The sequence below is a fragment of the Furipterus horrens genome, unplaced genomic scaffold (assembly GCF_987537825.1).
Source record: "Furipterus horrens unplaced genomic scaffold, mFurHor1.1.pri manual_scaffold_10, whole genome shotgun sequence".
Classification (NCBI taxonomy): Eukaryota; Metazoa; Chordata; class Mammalia; order Chiroptera; family Furipteridae; genus Furipterus; species Furipterus horrens.
Genome location: NW_028327180.1, coordinates 27,588,785 through 27,601,746, shown reverse-complemented (window position 1 = coordinate 27,601,746; position 12,962 = coordinate 27,588,785). Strand labels below are relative to the sequence as shown.

The 12,962-nt window shown below is 34.3% G+C and overlaps 1 protein-coding gene and 1 pseudogene across 1 annotated transcript in view; both read left to right on the top strand.

Moving 5' to 3' along the window:
• The window catches only part of SPOCK3 (SPARC (osteonectin), cwcv and kazal like domains proteoglycan 3), a 300,134-nt gene that overhangs the window by 177,377 nt on the left and 109,795 nt on the right, over nt 1-12,962 (top strand). The window lies entirely within an intron of this gene.
• Nucleotides 11,789-12,810, top strand: LOC149999404 (GTP-binding nuclear protein Ran pseudogene; annotated as a pseudogene).

Sequence of the window (12,962 nt, the reverse complement as noted above, 5' to 3'; positions counted from 1 at the left end):
ATTTTATATTTATGGGACATGTTAAAACTTCATAGTTTATATAATGATTTCCAAGGTATATGACTGCTGTAGGTGATGTTTCATTCTTGAAATTCTGATATTGAGTACCACATTAAGTTCTGAATGTTTTCTAAAAACAGAAAAATGAGTACAAATGGACATGTGAGCATTTTTTTATAAAGGGAGGTGTGTAACACAATGTAGTGCCATGCCATTCTCACAAAAGGGTTTGATGCAGATACAAGTTTCCATTGTAACCTTTCTGTGTCCTAAATGAGGGAGGTCTAGAAAATTTGACACATTACCACTTCTCTCGGTCAGAGTAAGTCTAAATTAAAGCAAGCTGATGATTGCAAGCACTTTGAAGGACATTCCTACTTTGATGCATTTTTCCATGTTGAATTCTCATCATGAGAGGTTTCTCAGGTCCTTGATTTCAAACCATCCTAAGCAACATTGTGAGAAAATAGGCTGAAGTTTGTCTATTTCATTCCCAGTCTCAGTAGGGACTCAAAAGCTAATAAATAAATATAAAGAATACTGAAATCGTTAATTATAAAGAATATTATTCCTGGGCTTCTCTTCTGGAAGTTAAAACATGTCACTTTTAATATAGAGAATCCTATCTGTATCCTGCATGGTTCTTTTAAACCAAATATTTTTTATCCTGCTTTAGTTATAAAGATAAGAAGTAGACGTATCTATTTAATGAACTAAAAAGCTTGATCATTAAAGACAGAAATTAAAGAATTCTTGTTATAAAACAAAATTACTAATAAGGACAAAGAATGATTTTTTAAACAAAAATTTTACTATTACATACATTTCATAATTTATAGTTAATCATATGGAAATGATAAAATAGCTACCAAGAAGCAGAAAGGAAGAAACCATGGTTGTGTATGGTTTTACAATAGAGAGGAATGCTCCATATCTAGGCCATCTGTGCACTTTGGGAATTACCATATTTTTTGCACTATAAGATGCACCTAGATTTAGAGGAGAAAAACAAGAGAAAAAAAATTCTGAACCAAATGGCATACTAAAATATTTAATAAAATATAACATAATATTTCAACCATGTAAAGTGAACAACAGTCAACAGCAGTATTAAGAACCATAAACACTGTCATTAACAAATGAGGAAAGACTATAAGGTTCAAGCACTCTTCTATTTTTCTGGGAACCCCAGGAACTCGTCCTAGCAAGTGTTAGAATTTATGAAGCTCAGTTGCTCACAATCACTGATATCACTTTCTTCACTACCTTCATACTGACCAGATGCCCTGAGATTCAGCAGTAAAGCGCGACATTTAAACATCCCCAGGGGTTTTGCATGGGCCCACCTCATCCTCTTCTAACAGCCTTCGCCACCGCTGACAGGTCTGGTAATACACATCATGGTCTGTGACACAATATTGCTCCATAAGATGCACAGACATTTATCCCCCCACTTTTTGGGGAAAAAATGCATCTTATGGAGTGAAAAATGCGGTAATTCTTTTACATTGTCCCCTGTTCATCAAGTTTCCATTGCTGTGGCAATCAGAAATTCTCTCTCATATTGAGCTAAGTATTGATACTTATACCAAAAAAATTTTAAAGGGGAAATAGCAACAAATAAGAAAAAACTTCATAGTATATTGTAATAAATTTAATACAAGGTTTTCTTTTACCTATTCAATAGTGATGTTTGACCAATTCAGAAGTTGATTTAATTGTACAGCTACCAAAGGGTTGGAGAGCTACTTGTGTTGAAATTGAACTATATAGTTTATCAAATTAAATACTTGAATTTTTCTCCCTTAGATTTCTTTTATACTGTTTATAGAAAACATTATCAGAGGATGGTGAAGGTAGTTAATTTTATTAAAAAACACTTTAGTGACCCATTTCTATAGTGGGCATTATGTGGCATAGAATGGAAATACTGATTTAAGAAAATCTTCTTTATCTACATCTGCTAAAGTTCTGTGAGTTCTTTGTGTTGCTTTCAATGGTTTAGAACCCAGTGACCAGTCTCCTTTAGATCTTAATGGATCCCAAAAAGTTCATATAACCTTATTCTTTAATCTAGTAAATTAGCAAGAAAAAGATGATTATATTATTGAGAAAACATGATACTTAAAACATAATTTAAGTGTATTTGTTATATTAGATTCATAAGAAGTATCATTTTCTAGGAAGATATATAGCTGCTTTAGTTAGCCTGAACTAATCTTTTAAAAATATAATTGAAGACTGATTAACATATTGTTGAAAGGACATACTATTTCTTAGATTTTCTGCAATTTTCCTGAGAAATAATTACTGCATTATAAATATTTCTGTAATGCATAGTCTTTTTTTTCTATTGCTTTACCATATTCAAGTAAATGGGGAAATATATTTTCAACTCAGTGTATTTTTATTAAGTACCTACTATGTGAAAGGCATGGTGGGAAATCCAAATTAACGATAAAACATATTATAGTCTAGCATTTCAGAGAGCTTTAATTCAATAGAGATATAGCCATATAATTCCATATAGATACAATATACATTTAAATATAAATATTAAGTATTTGAAAAAAATGAATGATATATTTTAGTTTCATGCAATTCTGTGCTATGTTACGCATCATAACCAAGTAGAGATGACAAAGCAGAAACTGGCAAAAATGGAATAATGGTCATTATAATGGTCTCTTTTCTACTATTCCATTGCTATATTTAACTGTGTTGAGTATAAACTCAATTCTGTATGGGACATCCCAAAAGTTAATGATTGTGATATTAGAAGGCAAATCCTTTTTATGTGTTTGTACAACTCTATTAACAAGGACTCTATTTATATTCATTGGACAATTACCTGAGGAAAGAACTTGGGAAAGACAGGTTAATAAATCACAAATATTGCCTCTTATCTTTGTCAATAATTGGCTACTATCCTAGTTCCTAGGAATACATTATTTGAGTGGAGACATAGATACTCTAAATACAGGAACACCATATTCTTAAAATGTGTTCAGAATTAATAAGGCTTGAGTTTTACATCTTACTTTTGTACTCATTTTAAGTTTGTCAGTTTAGAAATCTATAGTTCATCCAGATCATGTATGGAAATGCAAGCATATTGACTAAACAGAATTCTCTTCAATTAGTAAAATTTAGAGTTGATTTTAAATTACTTACTTGCATAAGCCTAAAATAGTTATATTCATCTGGACATGCTTTGATTGCTTTGAATTATTATTTTTTCCTTACTTGGACTAAACCTCTGCTTGTCCTTTCCCAATGCTGACTTAGGCAGGACTTCTCAGTTGAGGTAGATGCCAGACTTTCTTACAGCTAACATTTAATTTAAAAAAGAAAAGAAAATAAAGAAGGTAGAAAAGAGAGGTAAGGCTTTTGGAGTACTAGGGCCCAAATACTGTAACTTGAGAAACTGCTGCTTCTAATATTATATACATAGTTCTTGGTCCAGCGATAGTGAAAACATTCTTATGATATACTTGATGATAGATTAAATCCAAAACCCTGGATCAATATATGCTTCCTCTGTAATGGAAGACTCATCCTTTGTTTCAAAAGAGTCAATGGAGTCTTAAGCAGATTTGTAGCAATAACTTTGAATCATGACTAGACTAGTCAAAAGCTTGTATTACTAATAGGAATCTAAAACCCTGTGTATATGCATTTGCATTTTTTGTTGCCAGGATAGAGAATTGATGTAATGCTATACTGATTCAAATCTGTTTTACATCCTTCTTTTTAAAAGAGGAGAGTTTTGGCAGCCTTCCCAACTAATGGAAGATTTCCAGGGGCAAAAAAAAAAAAAGTGACTATCAGATTTTGGCTTCCCTATCAATGGAACAATCACTTAAGAAGCATTAAGAAGCATTAAGTTTAAATGACTTACTTAAGAATGTTCATTCAAACTTATCTGATACCAAAACCCTCTAAGTCTCCTTGAAAATATGTAGTATTCAGAATCAATCCATTACACATTACTATGAAAGTAGTAGACAAAAACAGTACTTGAAATTCTGTAATTTAAAATGATAGTCATTGTAAAGATTGGCAAAGAAAAATTACAACATTTCGAGGAATGCTTTGCTTATGAACTTAAACAAGTAATCCTCTCCTCCCTATTTAAAAATTATCATAGTGAATATTTTAAAGTATTCATGATATTTATAACTCTTTATACATTTGGTCTTCTATCTAAATTTTCATAACAGATTAAGTGTAAATAAATATGTTAGTTCAATTTACTTCACATAAAATAAAACCTTTAAAAACAAATGACGTTTACATTACTGGTACAGCATGATTATAAAGAGACTAAAAACCCAATATTTAAAAAGAACATATTCAATAAGAATGTATAATGTTTTCAATAAAATGTCCGAAAACAACAAAATAATCCATATTTAAGTACAGTAAATAGAGAAAAACGATTGGACACCTCATTTTATTGTGAAAATAAAGCCTTTGGTTTGAACTTTGCTTTACTTCTTATGAACTCTGTAAACTTGGGCATTGTGCTTCATCTTTCTGAATCACAGTCGTGTCTTATATAAAAATTGGCTAAGTCTTAATATTATTCTAAAATTAATTTTATAAGAGAAATGATAGAGAACAATAATTAGGTAATACATTCAGTGTCAGGAATATCTTAATAAATGTTAGTTTTCTAAAAATGGCAAATCCTAGAGTTAGTAAAACAAGTACTTAAAACATTTAATATTTAATGGCTAGATTGTGCTCTTAAAACTAGACATGATAATGCAATCTATTTGTTCCTTCCGTGACTATTTAGTGAACAAGTCTTGGTTTAATGGGTTTTACTAGATCCTAAAGGTTCAGAAACCTAGTTTTATGGAGAAAAGGGAAGGAGTAAGATAGAACATGTTGTTGAACTGGAGGGTTAGGATATTGTAAGTTTAAACAGGGTAGCCAGGAATGGCTGTGCTGAGAAAATAAAGACGTAAAGGCAGTGAGAGGTCGAGCCATGTATTATATATCTAGGTCCTAATCTGAGTATCAAATTCTAAGGCTGAGGGCAGCACTGAAATTCAATGTCATAATAAGACTTTAATTCATTTTTTATTGAATTTATTGGGGTGGCATTGGTTAATAAAATGATATAGGTTTCAGGTGTACAGTTCTATAACACGTCAAATGTATATTGTATCATGTGTTCACTACAGCAAGTTAAGTCTCCTTCCATCACCATTTATCCTCCTTCTACTCTCTCCTACCTCCCCTCACCCGCCACCATACTGTTTATACTGTTGTCTGTGTCTATGAGGTTTTTTGAGGTGTTTTGTTTTGTTTTTGCTTAATCCCTTCACCTCTTTCACCTTTACTTTGCTTAAGCTCTTAAGCTATGGAGAGATACGTGGAATGGGCAAGGGCAGGAGCAGGAGATCAAGCACAGTGATGCAGGTGGGAGATGATGATGGTTTAGGCTGACATTATGCCAGTGCAGATGGTCAACATGTATTAAGCTCTGGAAATATTTCTGTTGCAAAGCCAATCAGGTTTGCTAACAGGTTGGACATGACATCTAAGAGAAAGAGAAGAGTCAATGATGCTTCCAAAAATATGTTCTGAGCAACTGGAAGGATGAAATTTCCATTACGTGAAATAGTAGAAGCTGTTTTTTTGTTTGTTGGTTGGCTATCTTTTTGGTGGGGAAGGGAATATATATGGTGGTTAAACAGAAGCTTAGTTTGAGACACTTAGGTCAATATGTTTATGCAATTGAACATACAGGTCTGTCCAGAAAGTACCCAGCCATGTAATATGAAAAATAGATGTGTTTATTGAAGAAGATACAAGATACAAGAAACACTGACACCTCAGTCCCCTTCAAAGTAGGCACCCTGGGACCTCACACAGTTCTCTCAGTTGCCATCAGCTGCCTCATCATATTTTTCTGACTTATATTGATGGTCTGAAATCTCTTCTCTTTCAAAGGTGATTTTAGTTTGGGGAAAAGCCAGAAGTCACAGGGCGCCAAATCTGGACTGTAAGAGGAATGAGTCACCTGGCTGATTTGATGTTTTGCCAAAAAACTGTATGAGACACAATGCATGAGCGGGCACATTGTCATGATGAAGCTGCCAATCACCAGTTGCCCATAGCTGCGGCCCTCTGAATCATCCAAATAGTTTCTGCAGAGGGATGTTCAAGCTTAACAAAAAAATTGATGCAGATTCATTGCTCTACTTGCTCAGTCATTTTGAATGAGATAGCCACACAGTACACATGCTCACTCAGTGATGTCTACCATGCCCACTGACTAGTACAGTGAAGTCATCATTGTTCACACAGGCGCATTCAAGTCCACTCCCCTTGGCTGCCAGGTTACATCGATGTCGCACAAACAGTTCTCGTTATATTAACAATGGCCACATTTTTTCCAGACAGACCTTGTATAATTTTGGCATTCAGGAAAGAGGTTTATATTCCAAATTATGCCCATAGGTATGTAATTAGATAATAATAACAATTTAATGTGTATAGAAAAATTTCAAATGTAGAGCAGTAGGCAAGCCCAACATTAATAGGTTGGGACAAAGTTGAAAAACAAATAAAGGATTGGGAAGAAGTGACCATTAGAGCAGAATGAAAACCAGGGAATATGGTGTGATGTAATTAACTGAGTAACTGTGTCAATGAATAGGGTATACTGAATTGTATCAGTTGCTTTGGAAAGGTCGAATCAAGGACAGTGAATTTACCTTTTAAGTTTCAGTAATATGACAATCATTTTTGTATTTGATGAGGATGGCTTTGGTGTGGTAAGGGTCCAAGAAAGCTTGGAAATAGAGAAATTAGAATGTAACTATTGTGAGCAATTTAGTCGTATAGAAATAAAGAAATGGCACACAATTTATTATTAACTATTCATACATTAATCATGAAGATTAGTTTATAAATACATTTTAATTAAATCTGTATAAGTAATATCCAATCAATATGGATGATTTGATTGTAACTACATTTTACAGTTTACAAATGATCTGAAGTATTTTTTGTGTTAAAATTAATAATTTATAAAACTAGAAATACAACCCTACCATCTGTACTGGACATTAATTCTACAATCTTAAAGTGCTAAAATTACCTTTGTAACTAAATAGTAGACAGTGGTGGATATTTTTTTATTCTTTTCAATGGACTTAATATGGTCCATGTAAAAATCATACTCTATATATTTACAACAGTCTTACCTGTTTTAAAATTGTATTAAAGGATTGATAAAGGATGAGATTTTTCAAAATAGCTGTTCAGAGTTATTTCCTGAGGAAAATAAACTAGTGGACTCTGCCATTGATATTAGATTTCAATTTACTATTGAACCCATAGTACTTCTTAGGCAGTAGTTTCATAATTTAAAGAACTGTTAAATTTGTGTATATAAATAAGCAATATTTTTTCATCAGATGTATTTCTTATCTATTGCTAAATTAATTTTATAATTAGATTTGAAAATATTTTTATATATTTTATCTATTTCAAAGGTTTGTGTTATAATTTTCCTTATTAAAATTTGCTTGGTTTACCCTCAAGACTTAAAAATAACTGGCATTACTATTGCAGTTGTTTTTTTCATTCTTGAACCATACTTTTCTGTGGTAATTAAATCAACTGGTGATCAAACAACTTTTGTGGCAGCTCATTGTCTTGTGAACACTTGTTCAGGACAAATTGATTTGCATGAACTATAATCCAAGAGTAGTGGACAACTATTTTCTTTTATGTTGCATACTATTTATATTTTTATGAAGTTATCTGGTAATGTTTTAGAAATTAATTGAGAAGACTCAACTTGTTTTAGTAACAACCACCTAAAATAAAGTAATCAGTACTTCCTGTTTAGCTAAAAGGTGTTGTCCTCATTAACAAGTTTTTGCACTCTATCATGTTGTGTACGTTTTGGAGACACATTAGTAATTATGGATATTATATCATGGAAGTAACTGCATGTGTATCTGAAGATGCCTAAGCTTTTGTTCTAGTTTAAAATCAGAGCATACTTTTTTACGAGCAGAGTTTACTTAAGCTACTGAATTATTTTTTAGTGTGACTGACTTCAAGTGTAATTTGACTCAGCTATTAATGTGACACATTTAGTAACTTTATATGTTAAAACTATTCTACATATTTTGAAGATTTTGTATAGTTTAATATATTGCTAAGACAAGTGTAATTGGTTCCATTGTTGACTAACAATTAAAAAAAGAAACCCATGTGTGCTTACTTCACAGTAAACACCTCCCAGCAAATGTTGAGGCATAACAGGCAAAACTTAATATGCATTAAGAAGTGTATACATTTTTTGACATGGGATTACTCAGCTTTTTGAAAGTACTTTCTAGAATTTTAAAAGCTGTCAATATGGAAAATCATCACTTATGCTTTTGTTTTTCCCTCTGCAAGTGTTAAATGTTTGATGTGCTTTTGATTTGTCAGTTTTTCTTTATGATGTGCTTGTCAAAACAGAGAGCTAACTTGGGATGGAGTATTCTGAAGCTGCCAACACTGCTATTCAGAATGTCATCATTTTACATTTGTAGCGTTGCTGTGTGATGAAGGCCAGCTGGTGCATTTAAGTTCCTTATTGGAAATTTTCATCTGATTGTTATTGTGATTTGTGGTTTTGTATAGAAACACTTAATCATTCTTATGTAGCAAGCACTTCTGAGGCTACTGAAGGCTCTCTCTTTTGCTGAGTAATTTGTGCTATCAATCTGCTAGTTTGGAAGAATTTCCAGTTTGTTGTATTATCATTTGTTCATACAGGAAATAATGCAACACAGAGGCTGAGTTTATAGTAATGGTTTGCAATGGAGTAATGAGCAGTACTGTGTTCATGATGATGTTTTTATATAATTTGGATTAAAACAATTATGGGTAGCTATTTGTCCTATTTCTGTCTTACGCCATCTCAAGAACCAGCAGGTAATCACTTGCTTTTTTGCAAAAGTGAGTTAACTCTGCCTTGTGTCTTAGGCATATTCCTTTATTTAAAAGATATTGGACCTTAATATTTTGGCATGTTTATTTAATAGTAGTAACATGGCACTAGTAATTTCACACAGATAATTTCTGCTTTTGCTGTTAACAAAAATTGCTTTAACATTTGTGTTTGGTTGTAAACAGAATCCACTGATGTCTAGTATGCTTCAGGGAAATACATGCATAAAAATATATTGCTTTTATTTTATTTATTGAATATTAGCTTAATTAAGGGAGTATATTCTTAAACACTGCATGTTTTGTACTACATATATTTTTAGATTAAATCTAATACTTAGTTTTGGGCAAATAAAAGGTATTTACATAATCAAGAATGAAAAATACATTTTTATTGAAAAATTTATATTTTATGATTATCTAATGGCAAAAACTGACCTTATGAAAAGAGAAAGCATATGATTCCATCTTTTCTACTAAGAGAAAGTAATAGGGACACTTCAAACACAGAAATGAAAATACAAAACGTCAGGTAATTCCAAGAAACCCGTTAAAGGCATTTTTCCTCCCTTTTCCTCACATCTGTCTTCTAACATAATCAAGCACTTTAAAAACACACTCTTTTTTGTGAGTGAGCTAAACACTACCAAAATGTCACTGAGGCATAGGGACAAAGAAGGCAAAATAATCCATGCCAGTAAAATTCATGACATGTTCATGAAAATTCTAGGGGTGCTTTGTACACAAATATTTATGTGTAGAAAACTTAAGAATGTTTTACCATTCTTCTCTGTCTTATATCTTGGGGATTCCTCTCAATCTTCCTTCTGAATTGTATAAATTACATGTTGAGATTAGATGCCAGGAAATTCTGGTGCCTCTGATTTATTTCAGCTTATGTTAGTTTAAGAAGTTGCGTGACTGGAGCTGGACTGTTCCAGATCATTTCAATATATTTTATGGGTTTGGACTATATCATTTTATAGTACAAATTCTCAAGTCCTGTGTTACTTTGTTTTTTGAATCCTTGTTTCTGGTATCTATAGTTCTCTGTAGACTTTTATGAGCATGCAGTAAATTTAAGAGAGCATGATGGTACATTGATAATTGCAGTCAGACAGGGCTCAAAGGAAGTATACACATTCCATTAGAAAGTACCAAATTTCTATAATAAGTTTCAAAAATCTGAACATTAAAGGGAAAAAATTGACAAATATCAGCCTGAAAATCTGTGTAATTGATATCCAGTGAAGGAAAATGGACTCACAAGGATGAAAACATTCAATGAACTCTCAAACCAGGATCGGATAAGGTGATGAAGACATAGGAGGCAACTGTTGTCAGATATTGGAAGTCTGTACAGGACTCTGATCCCTAAAATCCCAGAAAGAAGGGGGATCGCATCAACTGAGCACCAGACAGCTATGCAGATAGAACCCACAGTAGACTGGTCTGTCTAAATTGGGGAGACAACTCAAATTTGGGTCTGCTGAGGTGACAGATGTTCAAAGATTGGGTACTAGAAGGAATCTGCATGGAGGAGGGACTTCATAAATCAGCATAGGGATAGTCTTTCAGCTTGCCAAATACAGTAGTTCCTCTCTATATCACAGTTCACTTATCACAGCCTCACTGTATCGCGGAATTTTTAAAAATACTATATTTAATTATTTATCACAGATTTTTTGCTATATCGCGGGATTCTGGGGTACTGTATACATATGTTGTTAAAGTTAGGTAGGTTTAAGCGTGTAGAATAAATGTAAGGTTCCTACTTCGCGGGGTGGGGGTGGGCAGTCTAGAATGTAATACCCGCAATAAGTGAGGCAATACTTATACAAGATTAGCTAGTTTAAGGCATGATGTGGCTTATGGGAGCTCAGACTTAACTGGAGATTCTGGAGGTTACAACATACTGGTAGATATCTTACAAGGCATAACCAGCGATATCTCTTTGAATGTGTGGGCTCAGTTGACACTCTTAAGTGAGTCAGGTTTTGGAATTAGTCTGAATTAACACAACTACAGTGTTCTTACCATGTGATCCATAAAATGCTGGCGCTCTCTAATACATTTCCAGGGGGTCAGTGAAGTCAAACTATTCTATGGAAATATTATTATAAAAAGTTAATTTCATGGTGACTAAAACTGTGGTACTTTAGCATAAATTAAGACAGTAGCAATAAACTACAGTAGTACTCATTTTATTTTCACTGCCAAGAAATTGCAGTAGAAAAGAACACTTTCACTTAAGAGTATCCTCTTTAAAGTAGAAAAATATGTTAATTTTATTAGTCTCAACCTTATGTATGCCTTTTAATAATCTGTATGTTGAAATTGTAAGTATACATAAAACCACTCTCCTGCAAAATGAAGTTAAAGTGTTATTGTAAGGGAAAGAACTTAAATGATTGAGTTACAAACAGAACTAGCTTATTTTTTCACAAGATAATTTTATATAAAATAATGACTAACAGAAATATATTTTTTAAATATTTTATTTATTTATTTTTAGAGAGAGGGGGAGGTTAGGAGAAAGAAAGGGAGAGAAATATCCATGTGGCAGAGAAACATTAATCAATTGCCACACAAAAATGCACTGAATGGGGACCAAACCTGCAACCCAGGCATGTGCCCTGACCTGGATTCGAACCGGCGACTTTTCACTTTGCAGGGTGACACCGAGTCAACTGATGCACACTGGTCAGGGTTTGTCATGTTTATTTAGAAAAAGAATCTCAATAATGAATGAAGTAGAGCTGTCATTTCAAAAGAAGCACCTGAGAAACAGTTGATAGTAAAAAATATTTGGGAGACGCTTCTGGAATCCCCAGCGCCATGGCCGCCCAAGGAGAACCCCAAGTTCAGTTCAAACTTGTGCTGGTCGGCAACGGTGGGACCGGGAAAACCACCTTAGTGAAGCGCCACCTGACGGGGGAGTTCGAGAAGAAGTATGTAGCCACCCTGGGCGTGGAGGTGCACCCGCTGGTGTTCCACACCAACCGGAGGCCCATCAAGTTCAACATGTGGGACACGGCCGGCCAGGAGAAGTTCGGCGGGCTGCACAATGGCTACTACATCCAAGCCCAGTGTGCCATCATAATGTTTGATGTCACTTCGAAAGTTATCTACAAGAATGTGCCTAACTGGCACAGAGACCTGGTGCGCGTGTGTGAAAACATCCCCATCGTGCTATGTGGCAACAAGGTGGACATCAAGGACAGGAAAGTTAAGGCAAAATCTATTGTCTTGCACCGAAAGAAGAACCTTCAGTACTACGACGTTTCTGCCAAAAGTAACTACAGCTTTGAAAAGCCCTTCCTCTGGCTCACTAGAAAACGTATCGGAGACCCTAACTTAGAGTTTGTCGCCATGCCCGCTCTTGCCCCACCGGAGGTCGTCATGGACCCGGCATTGGCAGCACAGTATGAGCACGACCTCGAGGTTGCTCAGACCACCGCTCTCCCGGACGAGGATGACGACCTGTGAGAACGGGAAGCTGGAGCCCAGCGTCAGAAGCCTAGTTTTATAGGCAGCTGTCCTGTGATGTCAGTGGTGCCACGTGTCTGCCACTTTATTACATAGCTAAGCAGAATCTGTGCTTGGTCTTTGGGACGCTGAGAGATGAATGGGCTTCGAGTGCGTGTGGCCGTTTAGAGATACCTTCCTTTGTTGGACTCGCATACCTAGCTGTCTTGGAGCGCAGGTGTTTCCTTGTTGAGCGTCAGCTCTAAGGCCGCTGCAGCCGCATCACAACATTCAGTGGTGAAACCTTGTTTGTTACTGTCATTCCCGTTCCTTTTCGTTTAGAATCAGAATAAAGTTGTATTTCAAATATCTAAAAAAAAAAAAAAAATTGAATTAATACTGGAAAATATTTTCCAAAATTGGTGAAATGCAAAACTAACAGTTCTAAGAAGTCCAGTGAATATTCAGCAAGAGAACAATTACACACTTCACAAAAGAGATACAAATATTGACTAACTTAT